Below are 13,671 nucleotides of genomic sequence, written 5' to 3'. Positions count from 1 at the left end.
GATACCCCAGGAGCAACAGTGTCCCTAATTTGCTGGGAAGTGGCGGTGCGGTCCCCTACGGCACTGCGTAGGATCCTACGGTCTTGGCGTGCATCCGTGCGTCGCTGCGGTCCGGTGCCAGGTCGACGGGCACGTGCACCTTCCGCCGACCACTGGCGACAACATCGATGTACTGTGGAGACCACACGCCCCACGTGTTGAGCAATTCGGCGGTACGTCCACCCGGCCTCCCGCATGCCCACTATACGCCCTCGCCCAAAGTCCGTCAACTGCACATACGGTTCACGTCCACGCTGTCGCGGCATGCTACCAGTGTTAAAGACTGCGATGGAGCTCCGTATGCCACGGCAAACTGGCTGACACTGACGGCGGCGGTGCACAAATGCTGCGCAGCTAGCGCCATTCGACGGCCAACACCGCGGTTCCTAGTGTGTCCGCTGTGCCGTGCGTCTGATCATTGCTTGTACAGCCCTCTCGCAGTGTCCGGAACAAGTATGGTGGGTCTGACACACCGGTGTCAATGTGTTCTTTTTTCCATTTCCAGGAGTGTATTTTCAGCAATGCTAGAAAGAACAAGTTGGGTTGGATAACAAAGAGAAACCAAATTACGAGAAAGAGATTAAATAACCTGAGATTTGTTGACGATATTTTTCAGTTCCAAATAGTACAGAGGAACTTCAAAAACGGGTTAGTGAATTTGCTTTGCTCTGCATTGAAGTTGATCAAAAAAATGAACTGTGATGAAACGGAGATCATGATGAATGAATGGAGACCAGAGGGAAATATATCTGTTGGAAGTACGAAACTGCAAAGTCTCACAGAATATGTCTATCTGGGTCATCCTGTAAGTATTAATGGAGACCTAAAAACAGAAATATTTCGACGTATTAAATTAGGCTGGCAAGCGTGTGGAAGATACTCTTCAGATGTCGGTGGCGCGCGGAGTGGCCGCGACGTTAGAGGCGCCACGTCACGGATTGCGCGGCCCCTCGCACCGGAGGTCCGAGTTCTCCCTCGGGCGTGGGTGTGTGTGTTGTTCTTAGCATAAGCTAGTTTAAGTAGTGTGTAAGTCCAGGGACCGATGACCTCAGCAGTTTGTTCCCTTAGGAATTGACACACATTTGAACGTTTTCAGATGTCGACTGAGACGAAAAAAAATTTTTTTTTGGACCTATGTATACTGCCAGTAATAGCTTACGACTGTATGACATGAATATTAAATGAATTCATTGTTATAAAGCCGATTGTTGGGCTACACAAAGAAAGACAGAAAGAAAACACAAATTGACAATAAAGGGCAGTGACATTAATGGAAAGCGCGAGCACCTTGAAATGGCAGTGGACTGGTCGTGTCACTCGCAGAAGTAATGACAGGTGGTCAGAACAAGTAATAGATTGATGCCCAGTTTACGAAAAAACACCAAGGGGAGACCACCGGACAGATGGGACAAAGACTTAAGAAAGACAACGGAATTGAACTGGCAACGGGAGACAGAAATGGAAGAACGGGCAGGGATCCTGTGCTGCAAGCCGACTCAAAGAGGCCACATCACCAATCGATCGAAATGGCTGACGATGAATATCCAGAAACATCAATAACCCATTTTTAACAATTTGTGGAGCAGCTCCCTCCCGCATTACAGCACACAAATATTCCCTCATATATCTCCGAATTGTGGTCCAGGGTTCAATGCCAGATAGTAAATGGTCTCCTTCCTCGTTCCGTTGCTTCAGGATGGCCCCAGCCCCACTGAGCCTGCTATCAAGTGAGCACGATGGATTTTTCCTGGCTGTAAAAGGTGGCCTGGACGTTAGGCTCCCCACCCGCCCCCTCCTAGTGGCACGGGGAAGAAGGCTTGTATTGCAACCGCAGTCACGCCGTTAGCCCGGTCGCAGACTGGGTACTACAGACTTTACTTTTTTACATTTATCTATTAAACAGACTTTTTAAACAGACTTTTATTTTCAAAGGACCTTAACTCTTTCATATCATGTATTGAGCTGCATTGTTCTTTAATACAGTTTAAGAAATTCTGTCGTTTCACCTAGTGCCATCAAGATATTTATTAAGCTTTGTTTATGCTCTTTGACAACTAAAAATGCATTAACAATTGCAATCATAATTACAAATAAAAAGAAAAACTAAAGTTCAACGTTCAGGTTGTTTCAGTTGCTTTAGAATCAGTTGGTGAAGGTCTTCCACGCCCTGGAGCAAGACAAGGGACAGTCGTGGATGACATGTGGCACTTATCGTTAGGGACAAGTCAGCCAGAAACAAGAATAACCAATAGTTGCAATCGGAAAACGGTTACGTGACGTCACTCTGCTCTGTTAAAATCAGGAATCGGTCAAGCGACGCCGCTGCGAGGAGGTCCTTGTCCAAACCACCAAATTTACGAAAGCGTTTCTAAGAATTCGTTCGTGGCTACATATTTGTGACAACTGAAAATGTTGAAATGTGTGTGGATTCCTAACGGACCAAACTACTGAGGTCATCGGTCCCTAGACTTACACACTACTTAAACCTACTTAAACTAACTTACGCTACGAACAACAAACACACCCGTGCCCAAGGGAGGACTCGAACCTCAGGCGGGAGGGGCAGCGCAATCCGTGACAATGCGCCTTAAACCGAGCGGCCACTCCGCGCGGCTTGTGAGAACTAAGACTTTAAATATGACTGATGCTCTTTTCATTCGCAGCAACTTAAGCTGTGCTCTTAGGCTACTGCCTATCCATGCCTTCGAAACCCACGACGTATTTCGAATAAACAGCAAAGTGTTGGTGCCCGTCAAAACTATAAATATGATTGCTACACTAGCAGCAATTTAAGCTGTGCTGTTACGTTCCTGACTATCCACACCGTCGGTATTGGTGACATATTCGGAACAAAACAGGCAAATATTTGTGACAGGAAGAATGTAAATTCATTCAAGCTGTACTTTTATATTTGTGGCTAACCACACCCTCAGAAATTGCATCATATTCCGAAAGAAAAAAAGTTCAGATATTTGTGAAAAGAAGGAATATACACTGAAGAGCCACCGAAGCTGGTACACCCGTCTAATATCGTGTACAGCTCCGGCGAACGAGCAGAAGCGCCGCAACACGACGCGGCGCGGACTCGACTAATGTGTAAAACAGTGTTGGAGGGAACTGACAATGTTGTGGCTTGGCAAGACAGCCAACCCACTATGAGGAAGCCGAAAGGCACGCGTTTAAGCTCACGCAGGCTGGCGTGAGGTCTGGAACAGGACAAGGAATTGAGACTAGCAAAAAACGTACATAGCTTCTGGAATACTTAACTTTAATCCATAATTGGTGAACATCGCTCTTGACGGTACAGCATCAATAGTAACTGGTAATGACGCCTTGCTAGGTCGTAGCTGAAGGCTATGCTAACTATCGTCTCGGCAAATGAGAGCGTAATTTGTCAGTGAACCATCGCTAGCAAAGTCGGCTGTCTAACTGGGGCGAGTGCTAGGAAGTCTCTCTAGACCTGCCGTGTGGCGGCGCTCGGTCTGCAATCACTGATAGTGGCGACACGCGGGTCCGACGTATACTAACGGACCGCGGCCGATTTAAAGGCTACCACCTAGCAAGTGTGGTGTCTGGCGGTGACACCACAGACAACATGAATCGTGCAGGGCTGTCTCAAGAGTACGAAGAGGTGGACACCCCTTCTGAACAGCACGTTGCAAGGCATCCCCGATACGCTCAATACTGTTCATGTCTGGGGAGTTTGGTGGCCAGTGGAGGCGTTTAAGCTCAGAAGAGTGTTCCTGGAGCCACTTTGTAGCAATTCTGGACGTGCGGAGTATCGCATTGTCCTGCTGGAATTGCCCAAGTCCGTCGAAATGGCACAATGGACATGAATGGATGCAGGCGATCAGACAGGATGCTTACGTACGTGTCACCTGTCAGAGTCGTATCTAGACGTATCAGGGGTTCCATGTCACTCCAATTGCACACGCCCCACACCATTACAGAGCTTCCACCAGCTTGAACAGTCCCCTGCTGACATGCAGCATCCGTGGGTTCATTAGGTTGTCTCCATACCCGTACACGTCCATCCGCTCGATTCAATTTGAAATGAGACTCGTCCGACCAGGCAACGTGTTTCCAGTCATCAGTAGACCAATGTTGGTGTTGACGGCCCCAATGAAGCGTAAAGCTTTGTATGGCGCACCCATCAAGGGCACACGAGTGGACCTTCGGCTCCGAAAGCCCGTATCGATGGTGTTTCGTTGAATCGTTCGCACGTTGACACTTGTTGATGGCCCTGCATTGAAATCTGCAGCATTTTGCGGAAGGGTTGCACTTCTGTCACGTTGAACGATTCTCTTCAGTTGTCCTTTGTCCCTTTCTTGCAGGATCGTTTTCCGGCCGCAGCGATGTCGGAGATTTGATGTTTTACCTTATTCCTGATATCCATATCGTGAAATGGTCGTAAGGTAAAATTCCCACTTCATCGCTACCTCGGAGATGGTGTATCCCATCGCTAGTGCGCCGACTATAACAACACGTTCAAACTCACTCAAATCTTGATAACCTGCCATTGTAGCAGCAGTAACCGACCTAACAACTGCGCCTGACACTTGTTGTCTTATATAGGCGTTGCTGACCGCAGCGCCGTTTCCTGCCTGTTTACATGTCTCACTATTTGAGTACGCATGGCTATACTAGTTTCAATACACCAGTTTCTTTAGAGCTTCAGTGTAAATGTCATTGTTGGTTGTGTTACTCACAGTAATTTCATTTTTCTAATCAGACTACAGTCACAAAAAGGAAGAAACTCATTAATGAGAGATAATGCATTTTTATATACTATAACATCGATTATTGCAGAACGTACCTCTGTTAGTGGAATAGGAAAGTCCCAGAATTAAAGCACAGTACAAGATACGGACCTGCACCCCTCTCTTGTACAACTACATGTCTCTAACAACACAACCCCGGCATCCTCTGACAGCCTTTGGCTTCTTTACCATTCATGTTGATATCTCCTGAGGTCTTTCAAACCAGTAGTGACATTAACTGACATTTAATTATAACAAATCTTACCTGGAGTGACACTTTTCTGATAAAAATTAGTCGCACCGTTGCCTTGAAACGGCAAGTTACACCCACATACGAAGAAACGCAATATGGCACCTCATACGAAGCCAATAACGGACGTCACGTGACCGGAATGTCAGACGCTTGCCGTGGTATTCCCGAAGCAATTCTATTGGCTGCCGCTACTCTGAAATGCTATCCGTTTTTCTTGTTTTGTGCCTGATTGCCCATAACGGTAACTTATGAGGCACCATCTGCGCCACCTCGTTGCAGTCACGGCTTGGAGAGCCTCGTCACCCCGAGTTGTACATAGTAGGAGCTCTTCTGCATGTCCCACGTCTGATTCGGCTGAGTTTGCGCCCGGCTGAGCGAAGAAACGTAACTCAGACAATCTGATGTTGGATTATCGACTAGTACAGAGATGACACTCCTATTTCCTCGCATCCACAGGACGGAAAGAAACGCTTAAGAGGCTCATGACGCATCTACAGCGTTGATATCGAGATTTCAGTCGGATTGTAGAACCTTATTGAGTGACACCTTATATTGAGAGACATGGTTCTTCTTTATTCTTGCCCATAACGGAGCTTGCTGTCCTCTTACGTGAGGTGAAGTATAATGCTGAACATCTGGAGCAACTGAACAGGTGTAAGCAGGCTGCTGTGGCCGAGCGGTTCTAGGTGCTTCAGTCCGGAACCTCGCGGCTGCTACGGTCGCAGGTTCGAATCCTGCCTCGGTAATGGATGTGTGTTTTCCTTAGGTTAGTTAGGTTTAAGTAGTTCTAAGTCTAGGGGACTGATGACCTCAGATGTTAAGTCCCATGGTGCTTTTATTGAATTGTATCGTATGTTAACCGAGGACCTAGAAACGACGGAGAGGCTCCGTCCCCGCCGCAGCCGCAGTGGTCCACAACCCCACGACGACTACCGCAGTCCAACCCTCCGCCACTCCACACCGAATCCAGGGTCATTGTGCGGTTCGGCCCCCTGGTGGACCCTCCCCCCTTCCACCCCCCCCCCCCCCCAAGGGAACGTCTCACACCAGACGAGTGTAACCCCTATATTTGCGTGGTAGAGTAATGGTGATGTACGCGTACGTGGAGAACTTATTAGGGCAGCAATCGCCGACATAGTGTAGCTGAGTCGGAATAAGGGGAACCAGCCCGCATTCGCCGAAACGGATGGAAAACTGCCTAAAAACCATCCGCAGACTGGCCGGATCACCGGACCTCGACACAAATCCGCCGGGCGGATTCGTGTAGGAGACCAACGCTCCTTCCCACTCCGGAAAGCCGTGCGTTAGACCGCTCGGCTAACCGGCCGAGCCCCATAGTGCTTAGAGCCATTTGAACCATTTTTTAACATGCGCAGGCAGAAGCGTACCATAAATAATTCGCATGGCCTGCCGAAGCTGAACATCCGCTAGGAGGGTGTGGGAAATGTTGATCCATAAGGCGGAGCAGTACTCAATCGATAAATAAACCGTAATATGAAACTTCCTGGCAGATTAAAACTGTGTGCCCGACCGAGACTCAAACTCGGGACCTTTGCCTTTCGTGGGCAAGTGCTCTACCAACTGAGCTATCGAAGCACGATTCACACCCGCTCCTCACAGCTTTACTTCTGCCAGTACCTCGTCTCCTACCTTCCAAACTTTACAGAAGCTCTCCTGCGAACCTTGCAGAACTAGCACTCCTGAAAGAAAGGATACTGCGGAGACATGGCTTAGCCACAGCCTGGGGGACCGGGCGTGAGTCGTGTTTCGGTAGCTCAGTTGGTAGAGCAGTTGCCCGCGAAAGGCAAAGGTCCCGAGTTCGAGTCTCGGTCGGGCACACAGTTTTAATCTGCCAGGAAGTTTCATATCAGCGCACACTGCGCTGCAGAGTGAAAATCTCATTCTGGAAACCGTAATATGCTTGTCCTCGGAGTGCTTACGTCTGCTCCCCACGGGTTTCCAATATTAGCTTATGCACTACATTATTGTGGTTTTCCAGTTTTGCAGCTGTTTTCCGAAGATGGTGCTGATAGGAAACTGGCCTTTCCAAAACGCCCTCACGTGCGTATTGTGTGTTAAACCGGAGACCTAGAAACAACAGGGAGGCTTCGTCCCGCCGTAGCCCTCAGTGGTTCACAACCCCACAACAGGCCACAGCAGTCCACCCATCTCACCGCCGCCCCACACCGAATCCAGGGTTATTGTGCGGTTCGGCCCCCAGTGGACCCTTTCGAGAACGTCTTATACAAGACGAGTGTAACCCCAAACGTTTGCGTGGTAGAGTAATTATGATGTACGCGTACGTGGAAACGGTGTTTGCGCAGCAATCGCCGACATAGTGTAACTGAGGCGGAATAAGTGGAACCAGCCCGCATTCGCCGAGGTAGACGGAAAACCGCCTTAACAGCCATCCATAGGCTGGCCGGCACATCGGACCTCGACACGAATCCGCCGCGCGGATTCGTGCCGGGAAGCAGAGCGTTAGACCGAACGGCTAGCCGGGCACCCGACACTAAGGTTCATCGGACTGGTGTTCCATTGTAACAAACTGTTTCAGAATTTTACCTATTGACAGTAGTTTATTGCTCACAAGGGGATCGTACGAACTTTCCCCAACGATATCATTCATATTGACAGGATGTTCATATTGACAGGATGTGTAGGTCACTTCTCGCACTTTGTGTGTAAACAGACAGACTCAATTCTCAACCATTTTCCGAAACCGAATTTGAACATTTTAGGCGTGCTTATATACTTCCTATGATTTCTAGCATTCAAGGTGTTCGCATCCAAGCGAGTAAGCGCTTAGTTTCATTAACGCGAGTTCTCTGAATCGAATCTCGCTTGCAGTACCGCTTTTTCTCATTGCCCGTACTTCTGATAACAGATATCTGTGGTAAGCGACGAAATTCTGTGATGACGGAGAACCCTTTATGAATTTAAACCAAGTTTATTTTGCAATAGACACGTTGAAGAAACCGTGCCCATGCAAAAATTCGACTTTCATTACGTACGCTATATTTCGCAGTAATTATTGTTTTTCATGTTTCTACGACCAGTATTAACCTGACTCGTGCACAGTTTACACATTATACTTCTGACAAATATAGATACAATAACATAAATAAAATGGTTATACTGATTTGATTGAAAGTTCTCGTGTATACTGTTTCTGTCTCCAGTCTCCTTTCCCAAGATAAAGGTGATGAAAATAATAAATGAAACATTAGACATTAAAAATTGCACAGTCGTAATAAATACACTCCTGGAAATTGAAATAAGAACACCGTGAATTCATTGTCCCAGGAAGGGGAAACTTTATTGACACATTCCTGGGGTCAGATACTTCACATGATCACACTGACAGAACCACAGGCACATAGACACAGGCAACAGAGCATGCACAATGTCGGCACTAGTACAGTGTATATCCACCTTTCGCAGCAATGCAGGCTGCTATTCTCCCATGGAGACGATCGTAGAGACGCTGGATGTAGTCCTGTGGAACGGCTTGCCATGCCATTTCCACCTGGCGCCTCAGTTGGACCAGCGTTCGTGCTGGACGTGCAGACCGCGTGAGACGACGCTTCATCCAGTCCCAAACATGCTCAATGGGGGACAAATCCGAAGATCTTGCTGGCCAGGGTAGTTGACTTACACCTTCTAGAGCACGTTGGGTGGCACGGGATACATGCGGACGTGCATTGTCCTGTTGGAACAGCAAGTTCCCTTGCCGGTCTAGGAATGGTAGAACGATGGGTTCGATGACGGTTTGGATGTACCGTGCACTATTCAGTGTCCCCTCGACGATCACCAGTGGTGCACGGCCAGTGTAGGAGATCGCTCCCCACACCATGATGCCGGGTGTTGGCCCTGTGTGCCTCGGTCGTATGCAGTCCTGATTGTGGCGCTTACCTGCACGGCGCCAAACACGCATACGACCATCATTGGCACCAAGGCAGAAGCGACTCTCATCGCTGAAGACGACACGTCTCCATTCGTCCCTCCATTCACGCCTGTCGCGACACCACTGGAGGCGGGCTGCACGATGTTGGGGCGTGAGCGGAAGACGGCCTAACGGTGTGCGGGACCGTAGCCCAGCTTCATGGAGACGGTTGCGAATGGTCCTCGCCGATACCCCAGGAGCAACAGTGTCCCTAATTTGCTGGGAAGTGGCGGTGCGGTCCCCTACGGCACTGCGTAGGATCCTACGGTCTTGGCGTGCATCCGTGCGTCGCTGCGGTCCGGTCCCAGGTCGACGGGCACGTGCACCTTCCGCCGACCACTGGCGACAACATCGATGTACTGTGGAGACCTCACGCCCCACGTGTTGAGCAATTCGGCGGTACGTCCACCCGGCCTCCCGCATGCCCACTATACGCCCTCGTTCAAAGTCCGTCAACTGCACATACGGTTCACGTCCACGCTGTCGCGGCATGCTACCAGTGTTAAAGACTGCGATGGAGCTCCGTGTGCCACGGCAAACTGGCTGACACTGACGGCGTCGGTGCACAAATGCTGCGCAGCTAGCGCCATTCGACGGCCAACACCGCGGTTCCTGGTGTGTCCGCTGTGCCGTGCGTGTGATCATTGCTTGTACAGCACTCTCGCAGTGTCCGGAGCAAGTATGGTGGGTCTGACACACAGGTGTCAATGTGTTCTTTTTTCCATTTCCAGGAGTGTATATTGTTAGAATTTCATGAGAATAAAAAAAGACATACTGGCAGCGGGATTTGATCCACAGACCTCGCGCTTATGAAGCTAAGCATTCACTCACTCGGCCGCGGACTCCTTGATTCAAAGCGATCATATAAAGCATACAAGCACGTCTAAAATCTTCAAAAAATTTGTCGAAAAAGATTGAGAGTTAACGTTATGTTCTGGGGAATGCTTTTCAGTCATTCCCTGCGATTCTGGAAGGCCTACTGGATCAAAACAAATATGCATCTTTCTACATCTACATTTACATCGATACTCTGCAAATTACATTTAAGTGCCTGGCAGAAGGTTCATCGAACCACCTTCGCAATTCTCTATTTTTCCATTCTCGTATCGCGCGCGGAAAGAATGAACGCCTATATCTTTCCGTACGAGCTCTAATTTCCCTTATTTTATCGTGGTGATCGTTCCTATGTAGGTCGGTGTCAACAAAATATTTTGACATTCGGAGGAGAAAGTTGATGATTGGAATTTCGTGAGAAGATTCCGTCGCAACAAAAAACGCCATTCTTTTAATGATGTCCAGCCCAAATCCTGTATCATTTCTGTGACACTCTCTCCCATATTTCGGGATAATACAAAACGTGCTGCCTTTCTCTGAACTTTTTCGATGTAATTGTCAGTCCTATCCGGCAAGGATCCCACACCGCGCAGCAGTATTCTAAAAGAGCACGGACAAGGCAGTCTCCTTAGTAGGTTTGTTACATTTTCTGAAGTGTCCTGCCAATAAAACGGCAGTCTTTGGTTAGCCTTCCCCACAACATTTTCTACGTGTTGCTTCCAATTTAAGTTGTTCGGAATTGTAATACCTAGGTATTTAGTTCCTTTTAGCACTCATGTGGATGACTTCACACTTTTAGTTGTTTACGGTCAACTGCCACTTTTCGCACCATTCAGATATTTTTTCGAAATCGTTTTGCCGTTTGTTTTGAACTTCTGATCGATAAACGACAGCGTCACCTGCAAAAAACCGAAGACGGCTGCTCAGATTGTCTCCCAAATCTTTTCTATAGATAAGGAACAGCAAAGGGCCTATAACACTACCTTGGGAAACGCCAGAAGTCACTTCTATTTTATTCGATGACGTTCCGTCAGTTACTACGAACTGTGACCTCTCTGGCATGAAATCACAAATCCAGTCATATAACTAAGACGATATTCCATAAGCACGCAACTTCACTACGTGCCGCTTGTGTGGTACAGTGTCAGAAGCTTTCCGGAAATCCAGAAATACGGAATCGATCTGAAATTCCTTGTCAATAGCACTCAACACTTCATGTGAATAAAGAGCTAGTTGTGTTTCAGAGGAACGATGTTTTCTAAACCAATGTAGACTGTCTGTCTCTAGACCATTTACTTCGAGGTAATTCATAATGTTCGAACACAATATATGTTCCAAAATCCTGCTGCATATCGACGTTAACGATATGGGCCTGTAATTTACTAGATTACTCCTACTACCTTTCATCGAGCGAACGGTTGTATATGATTGTTAAGTATGGAGCTAATGCATCCGCATAATCCGAAAGGAGCCTAATACAGTCTGGACCAGATGATTTGCTTTTATTAAGTGATTTAAGTTGCTTCAGTACTCCGAGGATATTCACTTCTACATTACTCATGCTGGCAGCTGTTCTCGATCCGAATTCTGGAATATTTACTTAGTCTTCTTTTGTGAAGGCATTTCGGAAGGCTGTGTTTAGTAACTCTGCTTTGGCAGCGCTGTCTTCGATAGTACCTCCATTTGCTATCGCGCAGAGATGGCATTGATTGTTTCTTGCCGCTAACATACTTGACATACGACCAGAATCTCTTTGGATTTTCTGCCAGATTTCGAGACAAGGTTTCGTTGTGGAAACTGTTATAAGCATTTCGCATTGAAGTCCGCGCTAAATTTCGAGCTTCTGTAACCTTGGGGACAACGCCCGCCCCTACATGTAGTTTGTTTTATCTCAGCACAATGGCGTCTACCAGGAGGACAATGCAACGTGGCACGTAGGTCACAGTGCATTACCGTAATCTTCTGGCAATCAGACTCCCATGATTATACCCAATCTAGAATCTGTGGGAGAACCTCGACTGGGCTGTTAACACCATGGTTCATCAACCGTGAAACCTAGCGCAGCTGGCCACAGCACTGGAGTCGTTATGGCTTGACATCCCTGTCGTTACCTTCCAGAACTTCACTGACTCTGTTGCTGCACGTCTCGCAACTGTCAGAGCTGCAAAAGGTGGTTATTCACGCTTCTGACAAGTGGTCACATTAAGATAACTGGACTGTGGTTACGTGCTGCAAACGTCCAGAGTGGGCAAACAAGGCTGAAAGCTGAAGAACGAAGTGGCCTATCATCTCACTGTGAACGACCGGGAGTCGCAAGAGAAGTGGGGGCTCTTGTTCTCGAAAACCGGTGTGCCTCAAGCGAAGCGATAGTGGAAAAAGTGAAAGTGACGTAGGTCAGTTTTCAATATGTTGCTCGACACTTTGAGATTGAAGAAGGCCACCATCAACTGGCTTCTGTTCAAATAAAAAAAAGTCCGCAGAACCGACGCTACAGCAGGAAAGTTGCAGCTATGTCAGGCCAGTCGAGACCACCTCTTTAGCTGCCAAATTATATTGGACTAGTGCTAGGTGTATCACTGTGACCCAGAGCAAATGCAGCAAAGCAAGGAGTGGAAATGTGTGGATTCACTACCAGAAACCAAGGGAAGAACCAGCCACCATCGAGCAAGGTAATGTTGAGTTTTCTTTTCTTTGGGGAGGGGGGAGGGCTGCCCTGTCCGTCGCTAACGGATTATGCAAGTAAGGGGAGGGGCAAACCGTCACTGCAGGAAACTACCGAAATGTCGTGATGAGGTTGTAAGTAGTCTGTTTAGGTTTTTATGTTGGTAACGCCACGTAGCGCTCTGTACGAAAATCACTATTGGCGCTCGCTGTATTGCATTAGTTCGAGTAACGAAGATTTTTGTAAGGTAAGTGATTCATGAAAGGTTATTATTAGTCAGGGCCATTCTTTTGTACGGATTATTGAAAGTCAGATTGTGTTGCGCTAAAAATATTGTGTGTCAGTTTAGTGTTGATCAGAATAAGTAAAGAAAGAAATGTCTGAGTACGTTCAGTTTTGCTCAGCTGTTTGAAAATTAAATAACGTAAGACATTTACCAGCACTGTCGTTCTTAATTTTTCTAAGGGGATGTTTCAAGGTTAGTTTATTTATTTAATCTGATCAGATTAGGGCCTTGATCCTCTCTCCTATATCGGTCCAGGGTTTCACACACACCGTACTTACGTAAGAAATATCAATAATTTAGTATGGCAAATAGTAATTGAATAATTCGAGAAAATATGAATTATTAGTGCTGAGTAAAGTTAATACTAGCAGTACTTCTATTACTGCATCTTCCAGTAGCAAGAATAATAATAATAACGACAATAATAATAATGATGATGATAGTGGCAGATATAAAAGAGTTTATAGGTGTACAAAATACATACACTGCTTAAAAACTGCTAAGGAACAGAGACAGTGTTGGATGAAAATAATCACAAGTAATGATGGACAACATGAAAGTGGAACTGCATATTTATAAAGATAAATGGTGCTGACTAAACACTAGGGAAAGCGGCATAACAGGCATCAAGTCAGACTCCCCACATAAAAGTCCCTAGTGGACTTTCAGTAAGGGACATGCCCTCCTCGGGAACAGATGTAGATTTTACACCTGTTATTCACTGTTACTGAGTCCTTGGAGTACTAGCTAAAGTCTGATTGAACTCGGGGTTAATGGTCTAAGAAAGGTTGGAAACCACTGCTCTAGATGGTCCAAGTCTAGGCTATATCCAGCCATTCTATATGTTAAATATAGTGTGTCCGACACCTCAGTAGTCCTGTCTGGGTGGGC

At 47.1% G+C, this 13,671-nt stretch overlaps 1 non-coding gene across 1 annotated transcript; it reads left to right on the top strand.

Annotated features, from left to right (window-relative positions):
• Nucleotides 1–6,816: 6,816 nt before the first annotated feature.
• Trnas-cga (transfer RNA serine (anticodon CGA)) lies at nt 6,817–6,891 on the top strand. The gene has a single exon. It is a non-coding gene; the product is annotated as a tRNA-Ser (tRNA).
• Nucleotides 6,892–13,671: the final 6,780 nt, after the last annotated feature.

This window comes from Schistocerca cancellata, chromosome 7, assembly GCF_023864275.1.
Source record: "Schistocerca cancellata isolate TAMUIC-IGC-003103 chromosome 7, iqSchCanc2.1, whole genome shotgun sequence".
NCBI classification, from domain to species: domain Eukaryota; kingdom Metazoa; phylum Arthropoda; class Insecta; order Orthoptera; family Acrididae; genus Schistocerca; species Schistocerca cancellata.
Note: the sequence above shows the minus strand (reverse complement) of the source record. Positions and strands in the feature narration are given on the sequence as shown.